This window comes from Hibiscus syriacus, unplaced genomic scaffold, assembly GCF_006381635.1.
Source record: "Hibiscus syriacus cultivar Baekdansim isolate YM2019G1 unplaced genomic scaffold, ASM638163v2 tig00112738_pilon, whole genome shotgun sequence".
In the NCBI taxonomy this organism is placed as follows: Eukaryota; Viridiplantae; Streptophyta; class Magnoliopsida; order Malvales; family Malvaceae; genus Hibiscus; species Hibiscus syriacus.
Genome location: NW_024063392.1, coordinates 4,977,158 through 5,003,011, shown reverse-complemented (window position 1 = coordinate 5,003,011; position 25,854 = coordinate 4,977,158). Strand labels below are relative to the sequence as shown.

The 25,854-nt window shown below is 37.3% G+C and overlaps 1 pseudogene; it reads right to left on the bottom strand.

Annotated features, from left to right (window-relative positions):
* Positions 1–24,554, bottom strand: LOC120183062 (annotated as a pseudogene).
* Between the last annotated feature and the right edge of the window lie 1,300 nt (positions 24,555–25,854).

Genomic DNA, 25,854 nt, shown 5'->3' with positions numbered 1-25,854 from the left:
TCAAAATGTGACGATGAGGTCGTTCATCTGCACCCAACCAAAGGAACATCGGTCTAGAATTCTTTGAACTGTGTTTGCAGCCAAACCAACCACTGGTCAAACCTCGCTCAACTCTTTCTCAACTGCTATCCTCGCACTTGTCTCCATCTACATACAACCAAAAAAACAAACGCTTAGATACCCTACTAATTCGTAACCTGCAAATATTCAACAGTTATTGCCCTAAACATCCGCTGTAAAACAAAAATAAACAACCTTCTCTACGCAGCGTGTGGTGTCTAAGAGATGACAGAAATAAGCTAGTTGCTTGTAAAGATCTGCTTCCATATACTACACATTTCATGGAAAAATAAATGTCAGTTTAAACATAAAGAGCTCGTTATGGGGCAAAAAATGTTTAAAGGATCGTCATGAAACCTTTCTCACAAGACGCCCATTACAACGTGGATAGTTTGGACAAACCGTTCCTTTTTCAGAATCACCAATCAGCCGCAGGTTGACACTTCGTATAGTATGTTTGCAAGTTTCATCGTCACACTGAAAGCAAAGTCAAACATCCCATCAGCTCTAATTAGTGCTCAACTCGAGTTTTTTATGTTGTATATACGAGATTTTGCAAAAGGTCTATTACCGTCATTAAGCCTTTGTAGTACATTGAAATAAACCCCTCCACTTGTCGTTTGACCTGACAGAGGACAAAGTACATCCTTTAGTTATCATGGTTGTATATTGCATGCAATGTGTCATCTTCTAATATGTTAGGATGACCAGATAATCAATAAATGTATGTCATGTTAGAGCAACATTCAAGTAAAAAAATCAACAAATACCTGGTTTGCTATCATTCCAGGAGACATTCTACCCATGTCACCTTCTTCTGGATATTTGGGGAAGCGCAGCGTTTGCCAAAAATTGCTCGTAGATTCCTCTTGTTGCATTTTTTCTGGTTTCTCAACTACCGCACGAATTGAGCTGAATACATCAGGGCAGTTAAAAGAGCCTGAACAACTTGGACATGACAATGTCAGTGGCTCACATCCCTGATACCTGCGACACAAACCAATACATACATTATTTCATGGAAGAAGTACATCAATTGTCATTGTACTCAAATAGGGTAGCATGTAGGGAATACCTTTGATGAGTCAAGTCCTAAGCAATCAACCAACCTCCCTGAGCTTGTTCCTTGTATTGAAGCACATAATCTAGATACAACTGGATGGATCTACTGTGACAAGTAATAATCAATGTCAATCATCCATCTCCCCTGTCTGTTTTTCAACTCATCAGGATGACTAGCTCGGTAAGCTATCCCCGTTGAATTGCTTGAACTAGACCCCTGTCCAAGACAGAACAAAATGAGAAAAGGAAGGGAAATCAAATTGAGATGAAGTATAACTGAAGGGTCTGAATGCAGCCAATACTCAAAGTTCATATATATTTCATAAAGAAACTGAAGCACAAACCTGTTCACAACAAATTATATATGGAATAGTATCACCAGTCGAGCATCCAGTAGAATAACCACTTTGCTTCATTCTGAGGGCCACCTATAAATTGTTTCAAGTAACATCCATCTAATGATTAGATACATGGTAGGGAAAATTTTACAAGATTAGAGAGTAATAATGCTTGAAAGACTAGTTATTGTTTGTTGAATTCACCTGAACATGAGGTTGGTTTTTGGCATCAGGGTATGCTTCAGGTGGTTTAGTCAATGTCTTTGTGATAATGTACTTCTCAAGTACTACTTGTCCATTCCTCATTTCCTCTTGGACCTGTTACAAGTAAACAAGTCAATTATATGATAGCAGTCTAATTACACTTCAAAATACAAAGAAGTTCAGACGAATGATGAGTGTAATAAACCATAAGCAGTAGCACCTTTAAACCTTTTTATTGGCGAATGATTCCAAGGACCTAAGGCTTTCAGTCAATCACCAACCAAAAGAACAAAATAAAAGTAGAACGAACTAATTATAAGTATCTACTAACCTTCATGAGAGAGTTATGTATTGATTCAACAACATCCTCACAAGACCTGTGAAATAGGACCCACTCTGACAAATGCTCAGTGACCAAGTACCGCAGAGATTGCCAACATGACATAAAAAATAACACAACTTAAAATTAAAAAATAAATAGAATATCACATACCCTCCTGACAGATCTGAGTGAGACAGAAGTCACCTAATTTCTTTGACAGTAAGCTCTAATCACGAAGAAACATATCAAGACCTTTCCGCTCAATAACCTAGAACTAAAAGGTTATCTTTCAAATTCTTTTAGGAGTCAATGCGAATGAAAATGTATTTAAAAAATCAACAGTGCCTCATATGGTATCCCATCCTTGAATTGCACCTTCACAGCGACATACTTTTTCTTCAGAAGTAACATTCTCTTGTACAGGCGATCAAGGTCGATTTCTAGGCACCTATATTTCTTGTTCACCTTGAAATAAAGAGATAGAAAAGTCATTTTGTAGAAAGGTAACAAAAAGAAGAGTTTAAATTCAAAATGAAAAATGCATGGCACATTAATGTATACATTTGAAATGAGGAAATCAAAATTTTGAATGGTGGCAACAATTCCTTAAAATTCTAAGGACTATAACAGAACGGCCTATACAGTAATAATTGATGGAGCTATTTATAGGTTTGAGGAATAAACCCTTGCAACAAATCTTATCAATGACATTCCTAGCAACATTCAATGTACTTGCAACACATTACAAGCACAGCACAGAAACAAATCACATTCTCAGAGCCTTACCTCCTGAATGACTTTTCCTGCAATTGCTTTTGCTTTTGCAATGTCATCCAATCCACTATAAACCATAATAGAATCTGTATCACCATATATCACCTGCCAATTACCAAAAATCCTATTTTCAGGAGTATAATTCATTAGCATTGACATGATATTGGCACTTCATGGAGTCTGAATATCAGAGCCTAGCCATAATAAACATACCTCCAAGTTTAAATTATTCTGAACAAGATCAAAAATACTTTGTAATAATAAGACTAATAAGGGTGCCTAATTATTCTGGGGAAAGAGCACCAATACATAACCATAGGCTCAAAACAGGGTGTTACAGAAGGTTAAACTTGCTTAACAATTCAAGTCCATGTCAATAGTAGAAATTCTATGATAAACAAAAATTATATTACATAATTAAAAAGACAATATAAGAAAAAAAGAAAGGCAATGATTATGCTAAATAATGCCAACTGCCGACCATGTAACCAGTTGATTGACAGCCAAGTAATGAAAAGGATTTTTCCATGAAAAAGCAGTAAAAGCAAGAAACAATGTTTTTTCATTGAATTGAAACAATGAGAATCATGAAAATGACATCTACTTCGTGACTCTAATGAAAAAAATCAACAGACTTGCGTCAAAAACTCAACTCAAATCCAAATTTTTAGCATTACGAAGAAAGAATCAAACTTCGACTCCAAAGGGAATAATTATATAAACATTCGTGTAGTAGAAGTTAAGAAATGGAGATTGACCCATTATAAGACCCATTAAAACTGCCACAAACACAAGCAAAACCCATATATCAGATTTCCATAAAAGAAAAGAGAACAAAATTTCAGTTAAACCCCATAAATGTTCAAAAATAAAAATAAATAAACCTTGGAAAGAAGCAAGGAAGGAAAGCTTACTTGGATTCAATCAATAAAACGAATGAGCAAGTGTAGGAAGGAAAAAGAGAAAAAGAGAGGAAGCATATGCGTTTGTGAACTGATTATCGAGGAGGCTAGGGGAAGAAGTGGGAAAAGATGAAAATAATGGGGGGAAAATTAAAATACGACTTTTACAGATGACACACAATTAAAAGTGTACTCCGTGTTTTTGAATTATGACTATTAAATATGACACACATTATTGTATGTCATAAATCGTTCATATTTTAAAAAACATGACATTTTTTATGACACACATTTTTTGCAAGTCATAAATTAGCGTGTGTCATCGTTCGTGTGTCATTAAAGGTATATTTTCTTGTAGTGAAGGGTTTATGTTTTAGAGCTTATGAAAAGCGCTAAATCATTTTAACCCATAGAACTAGTGTTCTTACCTCTCCTAAACCTTTAAATGAGTTTATAACTCATTTCTTTGTTTGTTTTTAGTGAGAGAAGTAAGTGAAAGCTCAAAAGTCAAAGGCAAAGAGAAAGTGGAGCTTGGGTAAGCTTTGGTTGATTCTTCGGCAACCACTAGTAAGGTAACACACTCCTAACACTTCTATACCACTTGTAGATTAGCATGTGTAATATTGTCATTTGTATGAGTTTATGAAGCATTTGGGTTTATAACATGAAAATAGGTGTTTGATATTATTCATGCATAAAGTAATGACCTTTTATAATCCCTTTAACCTAAATAAGCTTTAAATAATGTTTAGGGACCTTGGTTGGGTCTTAGGAGTGATTTGGAGGGTTAAACTCGTGAGAAACAAGACTTTCTAAGTTTAAGGTATCAGTATTGTAGAATTGGCTAAAAATCAAAGGATTTTGCATAGTAGTACTGGTATATGGTTCTTGGGGTATCGATACTATTCATATGGTATCGATACTCTGGGTTCATATCGATACTAAGAAATCTTTGTGAATTTCAATAGACCAAATTGATATCGATACTCAGGTTAGTACTGATACCATGGGGTTTGGTACTGATACTCTAGGTAAGAGTATCGATACCTGAGTATTTTTGCAAATATCGAAGGCTAGTTAGTATCGATACTCTTAGTATGAGTATCGATACCAAGATTTGTTCTAAATTCCTATGAACCAAATATTAATTAATACTCGGGGCAATATTGGTATCATAGTGAAGCAAGTACCAATATCATATGGTTGAGTATTGGTACTCACGTATTAGCAAGGGCCATAAACCTTATTTTTTTTCCAAATGATCTGGGAAGTGGTTAGGATCAATGGGGAATTCTAATAAAATCTTACAAATGGGAATATTAATAATTGCATGATAACATAATATCTTAATGAAGTAAAATTCCATAATACTTATGCCCTGTTTGATACTTGGAAAACAACAAGGACGGTCGAGTCACTTATGTATAACGATCGCCTAGTAGAATAAGGGATTTTCCAAATATATCCAACCTAGTACATGAGCAATTAAAACACTAGTTGGGTTTTGTTGATGTTATGTGACTCAGATGCGTTTTAAGTACCCTAGACGGGTAGCCTAGCTTTACAAGGTCCGATGCTTTGTGACCTAGACGTAGCCTAAGTTACTAGTGAGATGCTAGTGCTATGTGATCTAGATCTTACCTAAGGTACCTTCATTAAGCAAATAGGGGTGTAAGTTCAGTGATGATATTATGACCTCGAGCTACACCATGATGCTTACTTTTGTTGTGTATTGAATGTACTCTCATGTTCATGATGTACTCTCATGTTCATGACTATACTTGTGGCATGCTCGCCTGTTTCCTGTATGTAGTATGGTTGTGTTATTTTTGTTGAACTGAGCTCGTCTGCTCGGCATTCAAAATGTTTTTTTGTGCGCAAGTTCTTAGGTACAAGTCAAGGAGTTCACTGTTAGCTTGCATATTCCAGAATAGAACTATTCCAAAGTACGTCCTGAGTAATTATAGTGGGCATGTATTGTCGTAAACCTTTGTATAATGTCGATTCGTGAACTCTATTTGAACTTATGTATTTTGAATAACTTATGGTATCTCCGTACATTTTATAAACTTACTATCTTTTGGATTTTTACTATGCTTTTGATTACTCTTTAAATTATTAATGTGATGAATGTTCTAAAAAAGATATGGATAGCTACTTTGGTGGTTCTGTGTAATATTTTAATCTTCTAGATTTTGGGCCAGACCAGATTAGGATGTTACATTTAGTTATATCAGAGCGTTAGGTTCAGTATTTCCTAGGACTTATGTGTTAGAGTCGATAGGTGTCAATGATATGCATACCTCTAAAGTGTCAAGTGTACTTAGATCTTTGGAAATGGTGATGTTGACTCTTTTTCATTTTTTTTAGAAACTCGTAGATTATGGCTGGCGATCCCACCCATAGTCATGAGGGTCATGAGGAGAGTCTTACTTCTCTAGTAAGAGATATGAGAGATGATTTCTTTCATGACTCTGAGGATATGGGTATCTTGAACGATGCTGGTATAAATAACGCAACGTTCTTTAGAGATATCACGTAAGCATTAAGGTATATAGTGAGGAATATTCCTATGGCACCCGTTCCACCAATTCTATCCTAGTAACTCCTCAAAAGTTAATAATTGAGAGACTACTATTATAAGACCATAAACTTCTTCGATTTAGAAGAAGATGATCTCGTAGCTACCGATCAGTCGCTCCGTGAGACCCTTCGCACCTTACGTCAACTGTATCTTACCCCTGGGGGTAAGTTAGAATGCATCACCATCCTACTGAAGAGTGATGTGAATGATTAGTGGGAGACTGTGAAGATTGCACTGGAGCTAGAACAACCGACATATAATTGTATTTTGTAAGATTTGATGTAGAAGTACATTGGTGAAGCCCACACAAATGATCTAAGAGATTGGTTCCTACACTTGACCTAAGGCGACTGCTTTGTTTATGAGTATGAAAGTGAATTCCTATGCCTGAGTCGGTATGCGTCGGAGCTAGTAGTGATTGAGGAGCCTTATTGTGGGAGGTTTAGGGACAATCTACACCTATACATCCTCACCCATTTAACAGTCGACCTACCTAGAGTCTTTCCTGAACTGAATCATTAAGCAAAGATGATTGAACGAGTTTAGAGCATGAGTGCCAGATTGTTAAGTAGCGTTGTGTCTGATCATTCTTAAACTTCGATTAAGAGAGCTAGAGACTCTCATGGATCATGGAGATATCTATCTTCTCAATCCTAAAGATGGGGATAGGGTTTAGTTTATCGACAATGATAGAAGGGTCATAAGAGACGACTAGCTTTAGTCTCTTTGGTGAGTACGGTTGGATCAGCCATGACTATATATCATCTGATGTGCAGGCACTGTGGCATAAGGCATTCTGGGGAGTGCCATCAAATTTCTTGGCATGTTATGACTATGGATCGCTCGAGCACCTTAATAGATACTGCCCCAAAACAGAGAGTGTAGCACTATCGACTGCTCAAAGATCGACTCAACCTATGTATGAGGGGTCAGAGATTCTTCTAGAGAGGTGGTAGATTATTTTTTGGCAGCAGAGTAGGGGTACTGCCAGATCTATAGTTGATCTTGAGCTTAGGGTTGCCTTGATATAGTACACAATCAAAGCCCAAGAGGATTGTGAGACAACTGACATCATCTCATGTATTTTTACAGTTTTTGGTTTGCATGTGACTACTTTAGTAGATCCGAGGTCAACTCATTCTTATATTTTTTGAGAACTTATATAAGAAAGTTATATTTCATATGAAAACCTAATCATGAAGAATTAATATATGCTATCAAGGATTGATGATTTTTTTGACCAACTTAGGGGAGATAGAGTATTTTCTAATATCGACTTGAGGTCATGGTACTATCAACTAAAATTTAAAGAGGTCGACAAAGTGAAACAATGTTTAGGACCCGTTATGGCCATTATGAGTTCTTAGTAATGCCATTCAATCTCATAAATACACCAATAGTATTCATGGATTTGATTAATCATATATTTTATCAATACTTGGACCATTTATTGGTAGTATTCATCGAAGATATCTTATTGTACTCGCAATTTGAGGAGAATCATGATTGTTACTTTTTTATTGTTCTTTAGATCTTAAGAGAATGCTAGTTTTTTGCTACGTTCAAAAAGTGCAAGCTTTTGCTATTAGAGGTATCATTTTTGGGTCACGTGTAAGAAATTAAGGGTATTCAAGTTGAATATTAAAAGATTCAATAAGTGGTCGAGTGGAAACCACCACAGAATGTATCTGAGGTACGTTTCTTTTTTAGGCTTTTCTGATACTACCATTGTTTTGTCAAGGGGTTTTTGATGATTTTCGCTCCGATGAATATGATTCTTCAAAAGGAAGTTCTAGTTTTTTGAAATGATAAATGCTAGTAGAGCTTTGAGAAGCTTAAGGAAGTCTTAACTCAAGCCTTAATGTTGACTCAATCGGAGTCTAGTAAGGATTTTACAGTTTTCAGTGATGCTTCACTAAATGGTTTAGGTTGTGTATTGATGCAAGAGGGTCTATTGGTTATGTATGCGTCCCGAAAACTTAAACTACATGAATGGAACTACCCCACCCATGACTTGGAGCTAGTCATCATAATTTTTTCCTTGAAGATTTGGAGGCACCATCTATTGAGAGAGAAGTGTTTCATCTTCACTGGCCACAAGAATTGAAGTATTTACTCACTCAGAAGGAGTTGAACTTGAGGCATCATCGTTGAGTAGAATTTTTTGAAGAATTATGATTGTGATTAATTATCACCGGGTAAAGTAAATGTGGTGGCAGACATCCTGAGTCAGAAGACAATGTTTGATCTTCGATTCTTATTTGCGTGTTTGAGTCTGACCGCAGATGATGAACTGTCACTTGAATTGCAAGTTGAGCCTGAGTTAATTAAGGAACTGAGGGAACTTTAAAGATTGATGATCATTTGGTGGCTCAGTCTAAGAAGGCTCATCGAGGTAAAGTTGGATTTGAACTAAGAGATGAAGATGTATTGTTCTTCTAGGGTTGTTTGTATGTTTTTTCAGATGAACAATTAAAAACTAAGATTCTTCGTGAGGTACATTGTAATCCGTTCTCCATCCATCATGGAGGGAACAAGATGTACCAAAACCTTCGTTATTTGTATTGGTGGTCGGGTATGAAAATGGAGATAACTGAGTTCGTGCCTAAGTGATTACCTTGTTAGTAAGTTAAAACAAAACATCAGGTTTTATCGGGGTTACTTCAACCTATCTAGATTTTACAGTAGAAATAGGATATAGTGACCATGGATTTCATGACTAGGTTACCGAAGACAGGGAATAAACAAAATATAGTTTGAGTAATGATCGATCGATTAACCAAGTTCACTCATTTCCTACCAGTACAAATGAATTTAACCTTAGATAGGTTAGCTAGATTGTACATTCAAAAGATAGTGAGATTGCATAGGGTACCAACGTCGATCATCTTCAATCGAGATTTTTGTTTCATGTTGAGATTTTAGAAAGCTCTTCTTAAGGCTTTAGGTACTAGACTACATTTTAGCATCGTTTTTCACTCGCAGACTGATGGTGTGTTAGAACATGTTATACAAAATTTGGAGGACATGCTTAGGTGTTACGCTATAGACCTTAAGGGTAATTGGGAGAACCATCTCCCATTAGTAGAGTTTGCTTATAACAATAACTACTAGTCGAGTATTCAGATGGCCCTCTATGAAGCTTTATATGAGCAAAAATTTAGAATGTCTTTGTGTTGGACAAAGTTTAGTGAGAGGAAAATGGTTGGTCCTAATATGATCATAGAGGCTTAAAAGAAAATTAGGTTGATTCAAGGTCGATTGAGGGAAGATTTTGACCAATAGAGGTCGTATGTAAACTTGAAATGTAGGGATATAGAGTTTGCGATAGGTGATAAATTTTCCTCAAGGTATCACATTGAAAGAGAGTATTTAGGTTTGGGTGCAAAGGGAAGATAACTCAATGTTTCATTGGACCTTATGAAATTATTGAGAGGGTTTCAACCCTTCACATATTATTCCATTAGAGTATATTAAGGTAAACCAATACATGACCTAAGAAGAGGAACCGATAAATATCTTGGACTATTAGGTTAAGAAGTTGAGGAACAAACGGATTCCATTAGTAAAGGTCGTGTAGAAGAACCATGGTGTTGAAGAGGCGGCTTGGGAGACCAAGGAAAATATACAACTTCAGTATCTACATTTGTTTATTCAAGTAAATTTTGATGATGAAGTTTCTTTTTAGGATAAGAAAGTTGTAATGCCCCGATTTATGAGGTAGTAGTTTCAAGCTAACCCGAGAGGGTTTTGGGTAAACTCAATAGCCACGTAGGAATCTTTGGTCCATATAAGAGAATAATTGGGCTTTAGTTTAGTCCAATTAGAATCAATAAGAGTATTTTTAAATTAAGGATATTAGATGGAGGAATAAATTTTTAAATTTCCCTAAAAGTATTCTAAAGGTTGAATTTCATTAACGTTGGATTATATCATGGTGGAAAAGAACCCAAACTCCCTTTTTATTCTTCTTATTTCAATTTTTTCTTTTTTCTTGTATATTGGGAAAATGAAGCTCATGTCTTGGTTTTCATCCTTAAGGCGATCATGATAAGGTAAGAAAGATAATCCCCACCTCTTGAGCTATTATTTGAGCTCTTAAACCCAAGATTTGGTTAGAGTGGCCAAGTGGGGTGGTTTAGAAGGATTTATGTTCTAGAGCTTAGGAAAAGCTCTAAATCCTTTTTAACCCATAGAACTAGTGTTCATACCTCTCCTAAACCTTTATATGAGTTGATAACTCAATCCTTTATTTTTTGCTAGTAAGAGAAGTGTGTGAATGCTCTAAAGTCTAGGGCAAAGAGAAAGTGGTGCTTGCGTGAGCTTTGGGTTGATTCTTCAGCAATTACTAATAAGGTAACACACTCCTAACACTTCTATACTACTTGTAGATCAACATGTGTAGTATTATTTCTTGTATGAGTGTATGAAGTATTTGGGTGCATTTGGGTTTATAACATTAAAACGAGTGTTTTATATTATTCACACATAAAGCAATGGCCTTTTATGATCTCTTAAACCTATATAAGCTTTAAATAACGTTTGAGGACCTTGGGAGGGTCTTTGGAGTGATTTGAAGGGTTAAACCCATGGAAACAAGGCTTTTTGGGTTTAGGTATTGGTACTGTAAGAATAATATTGATATTGTTTATCAAATGGGCTAAAAGTCAAAGTATTTTGTATAGTAGTATATGTACTCAATTCTTTAGGTATTGGTTTTGTTAATAGGGTATTGATACTCGGGGTTCAATATCAATGCTAGGAAATCTATTTGAATTCCAATATATCAAATTGGTATCGATACTTAGGGTAGTACGATATTATGGGGTTTGGTACTGATACTATAGGTAAGAGTATCGATACTTGAGTATTTTGGCAAACATCAAAGGTTTGTTTATATCGATACTCTAGTAAGAGTATTGATAACAACCTTTATATTTTTCCTAAAAATGGCTCATAATTTAAATGTTATTCGAATTTTCCAATTTCTATATTTAGATGACGTATAATTGCTTAGGTACCGATTTCAGCGTTGTGCGGGTGCTAATCATTCCCCACACGTAATTGACTCCCGAACCCTTTTCAAAACGAATTTATTGTTAAACGCAAATCAATTTTTATCTTTTAAATTATTTTTCTTAAAATTATTTTAAAAGGTATTTTTAGGTGTTCGACCTACCTAACCCAAATGTCGATGGCGACTCCAAATTTGATTATTTATATATTTACTTTAAAACCCAACCTTTTCACAAGATAAAGTTGGGTCGATCCTAGCCATAGCCCTAAAAAGCTTAAGGATCGTTCTGACAAAAGCTTGAAGCTCAACTAATCCAACTTCACCCCAATCGAGACTAAACATCACCCTACCACCTAGAACTTGGTAATATTGAGAATACCTTTTAAATATATATATATATATCAAGGATAATTTGGTAAAACATACATTGTTCTTATCTTATATTCCTTCAACCAAATATTGTAATCTTACATTCTTTCTAAACAAATCAAACAAGATAATACAATCTATGTTGAACTTATATGAATACGGGGACAAGGACGAAAAACGACAAATTCTAAAATTACAGGGTGCATGGAAGACAAGGGTACAACATATAAAAAATAAAATTATAAATAAATTCAATACTTCATAGAAAATTGGTGCAACACTCTAATTTAGCCCTAATTAAAAATCCTAACATATAAGATTTTTTCCCTAAATCTTTAAATTAATTTTGGTAGTCGATTTGAAAATATTACAAAATTTGTTGCAAGATTCGAAAACCCTAGAAAGTTTAGGGATTGACCCAATAATTAGACCAAAAATTCTTTAAATTCTATTCTAACTCTTTTTTCTCCCCAAAGTGGCCGCTTCATGTTTCTTATTCCTTTTATTTCTTTTCACAAACCGTAGCTGTCATTCATCCACTCCTCGTCGTTGTTTTGCTATTTTAAGGTAAGAAAGGCCAATCCTTCAATCAAGACCTTCTCTCTTTCTTTTCCCTTTGACTATTGTGTGTCGTTGTTTAAGATCTAGTAAGGGAGAGCTGAATCTTCTCTCTTTTTCATTCGTAGCGCCACAATAGTAACATGTCGTCCTCGAAATATCCCAATTAAGCATCGAACGTCCCCAAGTTTATTCAACTTTACCCCACCATTGTGGCACATTCCCAATACGCACTTCAGTCATCCTCGAATCATCCCTGCAACGAAGACATAACTGGTACTTAAAACGAAGTTCCTTTACCATCCCGTGCTTAACAGAATACAACATTCTATATATTGTGTTATGTAATATTGGGATAATCTCTTTCTCATTGGTAATCTTATATTCCATACATCAAACAATACGTTAGGATTAAATATTTCAAATCATCATAAGCTGGTTCTATAGGTTTGTACTGCTATTAGAACGGTTCTAAAGCTTAAATATCTTTATTGGCTCAATGAGAATAAATTGAAGCAAATCGATGGATTTCTAGTCCTCATTGGGATCCCCAACAGAAATTACTGTCCTACGATAATCGATTAGATTAATACTGACGACGACGATGATTTCAAAACAATGACTGTATGGTCTTCTTTTTCTTTATCTTTTCCTTTGATTTTCTTCAGTTATTTTTCTTGGATATATATGTTTGTTTTTTCTTCTGAAAGACTGAGATACAGAGAAGTTTCACAATAAAACCAGACTTATATTTGGAGGAAAAAGGTCCGATATTGTTGACGAAAGTTTAGTTTTGAAAATTGAAATAAAATATTATTACCAATAAAAATAATTTTCATATAAAATTTAGAGATAAATAGATATCAATTTGAAATTAAATAAAATCTCCAAAGACTGAACTCAACAATTTATTTGGTAATAACATATCCTCTTCTTAAGTATCGATGAAGGCATTGAAGTGCGATATACAAATACTCAGCAATTTGTTCATGTTCGAGAGAGTAAGATGATTGAAGGTTTGATGTAGTTAAGAAGATAAATTTAGAAGAATTATTGTTTGATATGATATATTATTAGTGTCGGAGTCGTCCTTCGGTTGGACCGGGAATTGGATTTCGACTTAGGAAAAATGATTTAAACGAATTGGAGTCGCCACCGATCATTTATTTAAAAGTAAATTGGTTGACCGGATACCTTATTTCTTACCTGATCTGCGTTGTACCAGAAACGTGTCGGATTCGGGAGTCAGTTACAATCAATGAAGGGTTAGCACCCTTGAACTGCCCTTTCGGTACTATGTAATTTCCAGTTGTCTTTAGTTAAGAAAAATGTAATTTTAAATTAAAAGGTAAAATAGCGATCTCAACTACTTACAATTGATTGATTTAAAAGCGTACCCTTTAAAAGTCAAAATATGTGTTAGAAGAAATAAATAATAAAGAAAGTAAAACAAATGAAATAAGGAAAGTGATAAAAAATAAAGTAAATATAAAAATGAATAAAATACATAAAATAAATAAAATGAAGAAAACTAATAACACATATACATACATAGTAAACAACTAAATAAAAATAAAATGATAATGCAAATAAATGAATAAAGCAAATAAAAGGAAGATAAACAGATAAAAAAAATAGAGAATAAAAAGAAAAATAGATAAATAAATAAATAAGTAAAATATAAAAAAGAGTAAATATATATATATATAAGTAAAATAATAATAATAAAATAAAATATATATATATATATAATGGAAAATCAAAGGTAAAATATATGTATATATACATATAGGAAATATAAATATATATATATAATAATACTAATGATAAAAAAATAAATAATAAAACGTAATATATATATATATAACAAAAATAAAATAAAAAATAATAATTAATAAAAATTTTGAAATTTAATAGATAAATTGAAGTTAACATGGGTTAAATTGAAAAAAAAAGGAAAATCAGGTGGCCAAATTAAAATGGAATCGGGTTTTAAAAATTGAATTTGGGCCAAAATGAGGGCTTTAAAAATGAATAGGGACTGGAAAGGGGAGTAATACTATAAATCTCAAAAACATGCCGGTCAAGGCACTAGTCAGGTCAACACGCGGGTCTGGTGGGTCGGTTTAATAGGTAGTATAAAAGCCAAAAAAATTCTTAAAGCTTCATTTTTCTCTTCTCCAAGCCGAGGCCCCCCATTATTTACTTTGCTCTCGTCTTTTCATCACAAATGATGAACAACGCCGTGGTTTCTAAATTCTGGCCGGAGGCCACCGCCTTACTGCCGCTCATCGGTGGTGGACCACAAAAAAGATCACATTTTCAAAGAGATCTCCTTCCCCTTTACTCAGAAATCCAAGTTTTTTTTAAAACCGAGCTTCAAAGAGGAGTAGATCTAAGAGAGTAGTTTCGAAAATAGGGGCCTCACATCATTTATCGACTAAAAAATCACGTTTTTATGGTTTCTTTTCGAAATAAAACCAATGAAAGGTAACATGCAAAAGCGACAAACGATCAAACAAGGTAAATAAAAATTGCTACCTTCTTATTTCCTTTTCGAAATGCTTTACAAATGCTCCGAGTACTTCGGTTTTTTCTTTGGTGTTTTCGTGATCTGTTGTGTGTTATTTTCTCGGTGTAAATCGTCTCTCAACCGTGTACAATGAGTTTGATTAGAAACATATTTATAGTCTAATATTTGGAGTGTTTGAGTCCTATTAAAATTCTAACTCCGTTATTTTTTGGTTGTGTCCTACGAGATCCTTGCGTCGGAGGAATCGGAGTTGGTGGGGTGGGAGAAGCGTGCGGCCGTGGGGAGTTGAAGGGGAGAACGGCGCTAAGGTTTCTGGAAACCCTAGCCTGCTGGTCATGTGCCTTGGGCTGCTGAGGCGTTGGGTGTAGTGTTGGACCACACCTGTGGACTTGTGGGCACCAATTGGGCCTGAAAAGGAAAAAAAAAGATGTAAATAAATATATTATATAGAGATAAATATAGTATATAATATAATATAAACATATATTATATAATATAGTAACATTTGAATGACAAAATTTAGTGTCTTCAGCTGCCCCTCTTTGCTCATTATCGTGTAACGAAAATAGAGCAAAGATTAAAACACGCAAATTTTGGTCATATCGAATATCCTCTGTCGTAGAGTTGAAACCCGATATTTGATTAGTTTGTCAAATTGAAATGAAATATGAAATGACTCCCTCGTCGTGAGGTCGAGTCAAAACTGAAAAATTCTGAGCACGAAATCCTTCGTCGTGAAGTTGAAATCGAACTCAAAGCTTTAGCCAGTAGCTCTTGGACCGTCTTCTGGCTCAAGATATTTCGTCGTGAAGGTAAAACTTGTCTTGAAGACTCCGATATGGTTGTGTTACAGATGACTCCTTCGTCGTGAAGTTGGCTCAATCTGTTTGTGAGGTCGAAATTATATATAGCCCCTTCGTCGTGAAGTTGAGTCTGGGAATTGGATAACTTTCATCATGAAGTTGAAATCCAATATAAGTTGCATTGTTTCGAGGACAATATCCTCTGTTGTGAAGTTGAAATTAACTCTGAAACTGGAAAGTTTATTAACATACATTCCTTCTTTGAGTTGGATATCCTTCATTGTGAAGTTGAAATCCAACCTAGAGATAGATGTTGCTTGTGTGCACGATTCCCTTCGTCGTGAAGTTAAAACCGCGAGTGGCCCCTCCGTCGTGAAGTTGAGCCTGGTAACTGGATATCCTTTGTCGTGAAGTTGAAATCCAAGTAAGTTGTATTGCTCTGAGTCCAATATCCTCCGTCATGAAGTTGAAATTGGCTCTAGAGCTGGGAAATTATTTGTTTACAATCAGCCGCCCCTTCGCTGTGAAGTTGAGCTTGTGTTGTCTCGAGTCTAATATCCTTCGTTGTGAAGTTGAAATTGACTCTGAATAAAACTAAAGAAGTTGTTTGTTGACAGTCAGCCTCCCCTTCGTTGTGAAGTTGAGCTTGTGCTATCTTGAGTCCAATATCCTTCGCTGTGAAGTTGAAATTGGCTTTGAAACTGGGAAGTTGTTTGTCGACAACCAGTCGCCCCTTCATTGTGAAGTTGAGATTGTGTTGTCTTGAGTCCAATATCCTTCGCTATGAAGTTGAAATTGGCTCTGAAACTGGGAAGCTCTTTTGTCGTGAAGTTGAGCCTCAAATGGCACGATATCCTCCGTCGTAGAGTTGAAATCGTGGATGTGTGGGTACGATATCCTCCGTCGTGGAGTTGAAATCGCAGATGACCCCTTCATCGTGAATTTGAGCCTTAACTTGAATATCCTTCATCGTGAAGTTAAAATCCAAGTATTGTATGTTGCGGGTGGACACAATTCCCTCCGTCGTGAAGTTGAAACCGTGAATGACCCATTTGTTGTGAAGTTTGGCTTTGAGCTAGATATCCTTCGTCGTGAAGTTGAAATCTACTCTCAAGCAAATTGTGTCACTTTTTAGTCCAATATCCTTCACTACGAAGTTGAAATTGGCTCTAGATAAAACCTGCAAAGATATGCATATATACGATGTTATGGATGTAATGCTCTTAGGTATGCCTAAAATGCACATGCAACATATGTTATTCTAGGCTCTGGAGAGAAATCTCGACTCTTGATTTTGAAATCTTGAAGTTTTGATCCCTGATCTTGAATTCTTCAAATGTTTCAACCTGATGTGCACATTCTATTTGCTTCTTGACTTGGGAAATGCTTCTCGGCCATCTCAAGTATGTGCATGAGCCTTGATCGGCTTTTGGGTACCTGTACTTTTCAATGAATCTTTATACAGTAATATGTGATTATCTTTTGCATAAGTAGATAAATCATTAAGTTTAAGCTCAATCCAAGATGCTCAAAAGGAATTGGTTTAGAGAAAAATATTGTCTTTTATTCATGAGAAAAAAAAGAACAAATAATACATGACAAACATTCTAGAAAATGAATACATGATGAGGTGTAAATGAATGTCTTAGATCTCGATAATGTGGGCACTTCTGAGCTGAAAAGCTGTTTGGTGACCTTGAATGCAGCCTTTTCCAAAGGATCTTTGAAAATGTGACAACGTTCAGGAGAGTGCAACATTTCTCCGATTTGTTGAGATTGTAGAAGATTCATATGTCGGGATGCTTCCACTGTCTAGATTTCTTGAACTGATATCCAAATCGCCCTTTCGGGTTTTCAACTTGGACTCATCCTTGGTTGCAAGACGCCCTTTTTGGGTTTTCATCTTGAACTCACCTTATTTTTCTTTTCTTTTTCTTTCGTTCTTTTTTCTCTTTTTCTCTTTTCAATTTAGGGCGCCCTTTCGGGTTTTCACCCTAAACATTTTTCTCTTTTTTTTTGTTTTTTTTTGTTCGACTTAGGACGCCCTCTCGGGTTTTCATCCTAAGCGAAGTATTTCTTGACTGCATCCGAGTTGATGGGATGTGACAGTTCAGGTCCGTCCATCTCAGCCAGGATAAGGGCTCCTCCGGAGAAGGCCTTTTTCACGATATAAGGTCCTTCCCAATTTGGCGTCTATTTTTCTTAGAAGTCTTTCTGGACTGGCCAAATTCTTTTTAGCACCAGATCTCCTTCGCGGAATATTCTCGGGCGCATCTTTTTGTCATGTACTCGGATCAGTCGTTTCTTATAGATTTGACCACGATGAATGGCTTTCAGTCTCTTTTCATCTATCAGATTAAGCTGATCATATCTGGATTGTACCCATTCTGCATCATCTAGTTTGACTTCTATTAAGACCTAGAGTGATGGAATCTCTACTTCAATGGGCAGCACTGCTTCCATTCCATAAGCTAGTGAAAATGGAGTTGCCCCAGTCGAGGTTCGTACTGAGGTTCGATAAGCAAACAAAGCAAAACGCAACTTTTCATGCCAGTCTTTGTAAGTTTCAGTCATTTTCTTCACTATCTTCTTAATGTTTTTGTTTGTTGCTTCTACTTGTCTGTTCATCTTTGGTCTGTAAGCAGTGGAATTGTGATGTTTTATGTTGAACTGTTCACAAGCATCATTCATCATCTTGTTGTTCAAGTTTGTAGCATTATTCGGTAATGATCCTTTCAGGTAGACCATACCAACATATAATCTCTTTCTTCAGAAACTTGCAAATAGTAGATTGAGTGACACTGGCATACGATATAGCCTCTACCCATTTCGTGAAATAGTCAATCGCTACGAGAATGAAACGGTGACCATTCGAAGCCTTTGGATGAATTTTCCTGATAACGTCCATGCCCCACACAGATAAAGATCAGGGCAACGTCATTACATGAAGTGGATAAGGTGGAACATTGATTTTATCTTCGTAAATCTGACATTTATGACATCTTCTAGCATAGTTGATGCAATCACTTTCCAGTGTGGATAAAAAATATATGCATCTCATTATTTATCTTGACATCATATATCCATTTGCATGTTCTCCACAAACTCCATCATGTACTTCTTTCATTATCATTTTTGCCTCTTCAGCATCGACGCATCTTAACAAGACCTGATTATGGCTTTTCTTGTATAAAACCTCTCCTTCAAGGACGTATCCAACGGTCATCCTTCTAAAGGTTCTCTTATCGGTTTCGGTGGCTTCTTCTGGATAACTCTAATGCCTGATATACTGCAGAATGTCAAAGTACCAAGGCTTAGTGTCTTTCACTTCTTCAATTTGGTAACAATGAGTCAGGTACTCATACGACTGCATGTTAATTGGCATCATTTCAAACTCCCTGCCAGCCTTGAATGCGGCTGCCAAGGTAGCTAAAGCGTCAACCATTTGATTTTCTTCTCTAGGTACATAGTGGAAGGTGACTTCATCGAATTCTTCGAGCAGATCCAATATTAGTTTTTGGTATTCCATTAGCTTTGTATCTTTGGTTTCCCATTCTCCACGGAGCTGATAGATTACTAATACTGAATCTTCGTATATCCGCAAGGTCTATATGCTTTGCCCCAGTGCAGCTCAGATTCCCAAGACACAGGTTTCATACTCTTCCATGTTATTAGTAGAATCGAAGTTCAGTCTGCTGGTAAATGGTTAGTGATTCCCTTCTGGAGAGATCAGGATTACCCCGATGCCATGTCCTAATGCATTTGATGCACCATCGAAATGCATTCTCCAGGAACTGTTCGTTGAAGTACTTGCTTCTTCTAAGGATATAGCCATCAAGTCTTCATCTGGAAAATAAAAGTCCAATGGCTCGTAATTCTCATCGGTTCTACTAGCCAAAAACTCTGATATGGCACTTTATTTGATTGCTTTTTGGCTCACGTACTCGATGTCAAAATCAGACAAGAGCATCTGCCATCGGGCTAACCTTTCAGATAGAGCAGGTATACCCATCATGTACTTCAGGGGATCTAACTTGGAAATCAGCCAAGTTGTGTGGTACAACATGTATTGTCGGAGTCTTTTTATGGCCCAGACTAAAGCACAACAAACCTTCTCGATAGGAGGATATATGACATCGCAATCGGTGAACTTCTTGCTTAAATAGTAGATAGTTCTCTCATTCTTCCCGGATTCATCATTTTGACTTAGGACACACCCCATTGAGTTCTCGAATATAGAGAGATACAGGAACAGAGGTTTGCTCGGGATATGGGACATAAGGACAGGAGAGTGAGACAAATACTCCTTTACTTTCTCGAATATAATCTGACATTTTTCATCCCACGCTCCAGCGTTGTTCTTTCGGAGAAGATGGAAGATTGGGTCACACTTGTCGGTTAACTGAGATATGAATCGTGCTATGTAGTTCAATCTACCCAGAAACCTCTAACCTTTTTTGGTGTTCGTGGTGGAGGTAAATTTTGAATAGCCTTAACTTTATCGGGATCGACCTCGATGCCTTTTCTGCTGACCACGAAGCCTAATATTTTTCCGGATGTTACCCCGAAGGTGCACTTGCTAGGGTTCAATCTCAGTTGGAACTTTCTCAATCTCTGGAAGAGCTTCCTCAAATTCTTGACATGTTCATTCTTGGTTTGTGCCTTGACAATCATGTCATCGACATAAACTTCGATCCCTCTGTGCATCATGTCGTGGAACAAGGTCACCATAGCTCTCTGATACGTTGATCCAGCATTATTCAGTCCGAATGGCATCACCATGTAGCAGAAGGTTCCCCATATCGTGAAGAACGTGGTTTTCTCCATGTCTTCATGATGCATCTTGACCTGGTTATATCCAGAAAATCCATCCATGAATGAAAAGAAAGTGTTCTCGACTGTATTGTCTACCAACGTGTCAATATGAGGCAGAGGAAAGTTGTCTTTAGGGCTTACCTTGTTCAGGTCCCGATAATCGACGCACATATGAACCTTCTCGTCTTTCTTCGAAACTGGCACTATGTTGGTCACCCACTCTGGATACTTGGCCACTTGAAGGAAACCGGCATCGAACTACTTCTTGACTTCTTTAATTTTAAGAAGCATCTCAGGTTGCATCCTTCTCAGTTTCTGTTGCACGGGTTTGCACTCCGGCTTAATTGGTAGTTTATGAACTACCATATTTCTGTCTAGTCCCGGCATGTCTTGATATGACCAGGGGAACACATCTCTATACTCTTGAAGTAAGACTATCAGGTTTTATCTTGCTTCAACCTAGAGAGTTGTGCCGATTTTAACCTCTTTTCTGTCATCTTCAGTGCCCAGATTCAAGATTTCGATCGCCTCATCATGTGGTAGTATTTGCTTCTCTTCTCTTTCTACAATTCTCAACAATTCGGTAGGCAAGTTACACTCCTCTTCAATGTCGCATTCATCAAATTCCCCGAGACAAATGGTCGATTCAAAATCCACTTTCGGATCAAGATCATCGGTGCCTACATCATCGTCGTCTAGGGACCTGAAGCAAGAGAGAAACATATATGTGTGAGAGGAAAATATCTCAGTCAAGAATCAAATTCGAAAGAAATATGGAAATGAAATGCTGAAATAAAGAAAATAGGCAATGAATTCAAAAAGAAATGAAAGAAAATTTGTTTGTCATGGACATAGGAAAAAATGCATCTTTTATTGAACTTAAACAAAATGTTTATTCACCCTTACAAAAGATCACCTATTGCCCCGGGTATAGGAAAATAGGGATAGTTTAAATATTACTCTGAAATACTCTTGTAAACCACAGGTAGTTCTTCCACCGACCAACTGCTAGGCATGAACCCAGGTGGCAGAGGACATATCCCGGATCTATCTTCGTTGTCAACATCTTCTATGGTCATGGCATTGATGTTCAGATCTTATAGAGTCACTTCTAACTTGGATATGGTGGTTTCAAACACATAACCACCTGACTTGAATGTTTTGTAAAGAGACGGGAATGTCATAGGCTTCCATTGGAGTTTACTTCCAGTCAACCTTGCTAATCTCCTCTCCCGGTTCTTTTGAACCTCTTTCCTCTTTTCATGATAACTGGGTTGAAAACCAAGCCCAAACTGATCTAACTTTGAATTGGGATGGACTGGATTTATCCTTCCTTATAACTGCTTCCCAAACCCCTTTCCAATCTTGGTACCTCGGCCCAGGGTTTGCTTGATCTCTATCTTCATGCACTTTGAGAGTCGGGGTCTAAGAATCTTCTTTCCTTCTGCTACGAATGTGGCATTCACAAACTCCAAGGAGCGAAATGAACATTCTACCACTTCCTCGTCTACTTCGATGTATGGGGCCTCCGTGGTCACACTTGCCACGATGTCTTCCTCAGCGTTGATAATTACTAAGGCCCCGTCAATAACAAATTTAACTTTTTGGTACAGCGTGGAGGGTACTGCACCTGCTTGATGAATCCATGGCCTTTCCAAAAGACAGCTATAGGACGGCATGATATCCATCACAAGGAACTTGACATCATAGGTAGCAGGTCTGATGGTCAACGGCATCTCGACCTTGCCAATAACCTCTCTCTTAGTCCCATCAAATGCTCAGACCACATTCTATCAGGCCCTCATATGTGAGGTATCTATTGGCATCCTTTTTAGTGCAACCAAAGGCATCACGTTCAGGGCTGAGTCGTTATCGATCAACACACTCGGTAAGGCATGCCACTTACAATAGGTAGTGATGTGTAATGCCTTAGTTCAGCCTCTTTCTCCGGTTGAAATCTCATCATCTGAGAATGAGATGAGATTATCAGCTTGAATATTATTTACCAGTCGATCCATCTTGTTAACTGGTATGTTTTACGGTACGAACGTTTGATTTAGGACCTTCAACAGTGCTTCTCGGTGTGCCTCCAAGTTCAAAAATAATGCTAGCATTGAAGTACGCGTAGGTAAGTTGTGGAACTGTTCTACAATGTTGTACTCGATGTGCTTTAAGATCTTGAGGAACTCTTTAGCTTCTTCCTCCTTTATAGGTTCGTTGACAGCTAGTACATCCTCTTTGAAAGGCTCAAGTGATCTCTGCCCCACTTTGTTATCACATCTTTTTGGAAGTACTCACCTGGCATTCATACTTTCATGGCACTTGTCGATTGTCTTTATATTAAAAAGGCCGAGGTGCTGTGATCACCACCTTGGCTGGTGTTATTGTGGTCATCTTTACTTTAGGGGAAATTATCAAAGGATTACCCCTGCCGTACTTCTTGTCAAATGATTCTCTGGTAGCACAAACATCTTCTTCCAAAGAATCTTCAATTTCTTCATAAAATTCCAGCTCTTTCCGGTCCATCATGAGCTGGACTAATGACTTGAATTCTGGGCAATCTTATACCTCATGCCCTTCTTCATTGTGGTAACAACAATGGTTACCATATTCCTTCTTTGTTGCACGTGACGGGGGTATGAGAAGCCCTGCTTTTACCATTTAGCTCCATGCCCAAGCCAAAGGAGCTTTAACTTCCGAGACACAAGTTTTGATTCTCTTACCATTCTCGGTGGTGACTGCATTGATTCCAGCATCTGGATGATTAGGCAAGGGATTCTGGGTGATGTTCGGTGCTCCGGAGTTGAAATGGATCCAATTCTTGTTACGCATTCGTTGTACAAGCCTCTTGAATGCGAGACAATTTTCGATTGAATGCCCATGTACACCTCCATGATATTCACAGTGGGTGTTCTCGTCAAACCATATCAGATATGGGGGCTTTATCGGATCCATTGGGTAGGGTGATACTGTGTGAGTGTCGAAGAGTTGTTGATATAACTCTTTATATGTCATGGTAATGAGATCGAACTGTTCCCTTTCCCTTTTCTCTCCTTGGTTCTCTCTGAGTTTGGTTAGAAGTACCAGATGGTACAGCTGCAGGGGTTTTTAAACTTGAGATCGTAACACCTTTGTTAGCTTTGTAGGTGTTGACATTGTTGATCTCACGGTCCTTGCTTTTCATGGGAGGCTTCTTACTGGAGTCCCCTCCTTTGATTTTTCTTTGTTTTATGGCCAGTTCGACCATTTCACCGGCCATGACCAGATCTGAGAAACTTCCCGATGTGATTACCACCAGGTGCCCGAAGTAAGGTGTCTTCAAAGTTTGTACAAACAGCTTTCTAGTTTCCTTTTAATCCAAGGATGGATGAACTTGTTCAGATAAATCCCTCCATCTCTGTGCGTACTGTCGCAAACTTTCGTTATGCTTCTTTTCCAGGCTCTGCAGCATAACTCGGTCTGGTCTCATATCATTGATATGTTTGTACTACTCTGAGAAAGACTTGGCTAAGTCTTTCCATGTCTTGATATGAGTTCGGCTGATCTGGTTGTACCACCGGATAGCTGAACCGGACAGGCTCTCCTGAAAACAGTGGATCAGCAGTTGGTTATTTCCCCCGTACCCTGTCATCTTCTGACAGAACATAGTTATATGGACTGAAGGGCAGATATTCCCGTCGAACTTCTCAAACTGAGGAATTTTAAACTTAGGTGGAAGCACCAAATCAGGAACTAGGCTCAGTTCCATTGCGTCCACCCCATAATAATCATGGTCCCCTTGGACCATCTTCATTTGATCTTCTAACATCCTAATCTTCTCTTCCATCTTCTTTTCCTTATTCTCCTCGTCAAAATCCGAGATAGGGCAGTCGTCCGGATGACTGTCAGGATTTACCATAGAAGTCTGTAAATTTGCTACCGATATAGCTTTTCCTTTGGCGATAGATAAGTCACCTTGCAGTCCGGGTAAGATCACGGATGAGATAACCACTTGTGGGGTCGGTGGTATGGTTATCCCCTAAGATGCACCTACTTCGGATACACTTGCCTGTTGTTGTAAACCAGATAACTTAGCCACGATCTGGTCGACTAAGGACCCCGTGCTTTTCTTAATGGACTCCATGGTACTTTGGTTGTTCTGAGCCATTTTGTCCTCTAATTCTTTATACAGTCTTGCCATGTTCTCCTTAATCTTCTCGATTCTGTCCTCCATTTGTCTCTTTTTTGCTCGAGTATTGTGCAGGTGATGCATATCTAATGCTTGCGGTGGTAAGCTTGGTGTTTGAGACATGTTCTGTTAGTTAATACGAATGTAAAAACATGGAAAATATAATTAAAAAAACAAACATGAAATATAAAATGCAAAATATGTAATGTATGATGTATGCAATTTGGAGGCATTGATCCAGAAAAGTGTTCATTATTATAAATAATCCTTATTCAGAAAAAAAATGTTTTATCTTTTAAGAGACGTAAAAACAAATTAAAGGTACATCCAGACTAAATCCTCTAGACCCCTAACAGCTTCTTGTAGGTTGACAAGTCTTATGCCTTCATCTGTCACTGGTTGAATGCCTTGTCTAACCACTCCAGCTTCCCTTTCCAGGCCATGAAGATAACGGGCTGCCTTCTGCACTTGATCTAGGAAATCTCAGATAGCTGCGTCTCTAGCCTTCACCCTTCGTTTTGTTTGTTCCCAACGGAAATGCCACTGTAAGCCTCCGTCGAAAGGCACTATCTGAAGCTCGTTCGCTTGTTTCTTGAATCCATCTACAATAGCTTCTAACTCAGTTATTGTTTTGTCATCCTTTTCATGTTGCTTCTCTAAGTCAGCCACCCAGATTCTCAAGCATTGGTTCTGATGTTGACTGTCTGCCAAGCGCCTTTGAGCAATTTTCAGTTGTTCCTTCCAAGCTCTTTCATCAGGCCCCTCGAACTTCCTTTTCAGACTGTGAGCTTCATCTTTCCAGTATTCAGAGGTTACTTTCAACTTATAATTATCCTTAACTTTATCTTGATACCCCTTTCTCAAATCTTTGAGCTCAAAACAGACTCTTTTATGTTCTCTTTCCAGTTTGTATGCTCTGTCTTTCTGAGAGTCAGCATCTAGCTTCCATTGATAACGTTCAACTTCAAGTTCCTTAACCATCTGCTTCAGTTCGTTATTCACAGTTTCAAACTATACCTTGGCTATATCATGTTCATAAGGGACAAGCTTGAGATGTTCCTCCATAGTCCGGGTGTCTTCACAGTCTGGCACCGGGACGTTATCATTCTTTCTCAATCTTCGCCACTCCACATAATCTGGAGTAAGCATGTCTCTGGCAGCTACAACATCCATCCAAAATACTTTCTTCCATGACTCGGTTGCTTCCTTGATCATCTTCTTATAGCTGTCACTGCTATACACAAACTATGATTTAGCTAGCTCGTATGTTATTGGGACAAACTAACGTGCCCCATAGCAACGGAGCATACCCGACTGCACCCCAAAGTCCAAGTAGGATCATAGT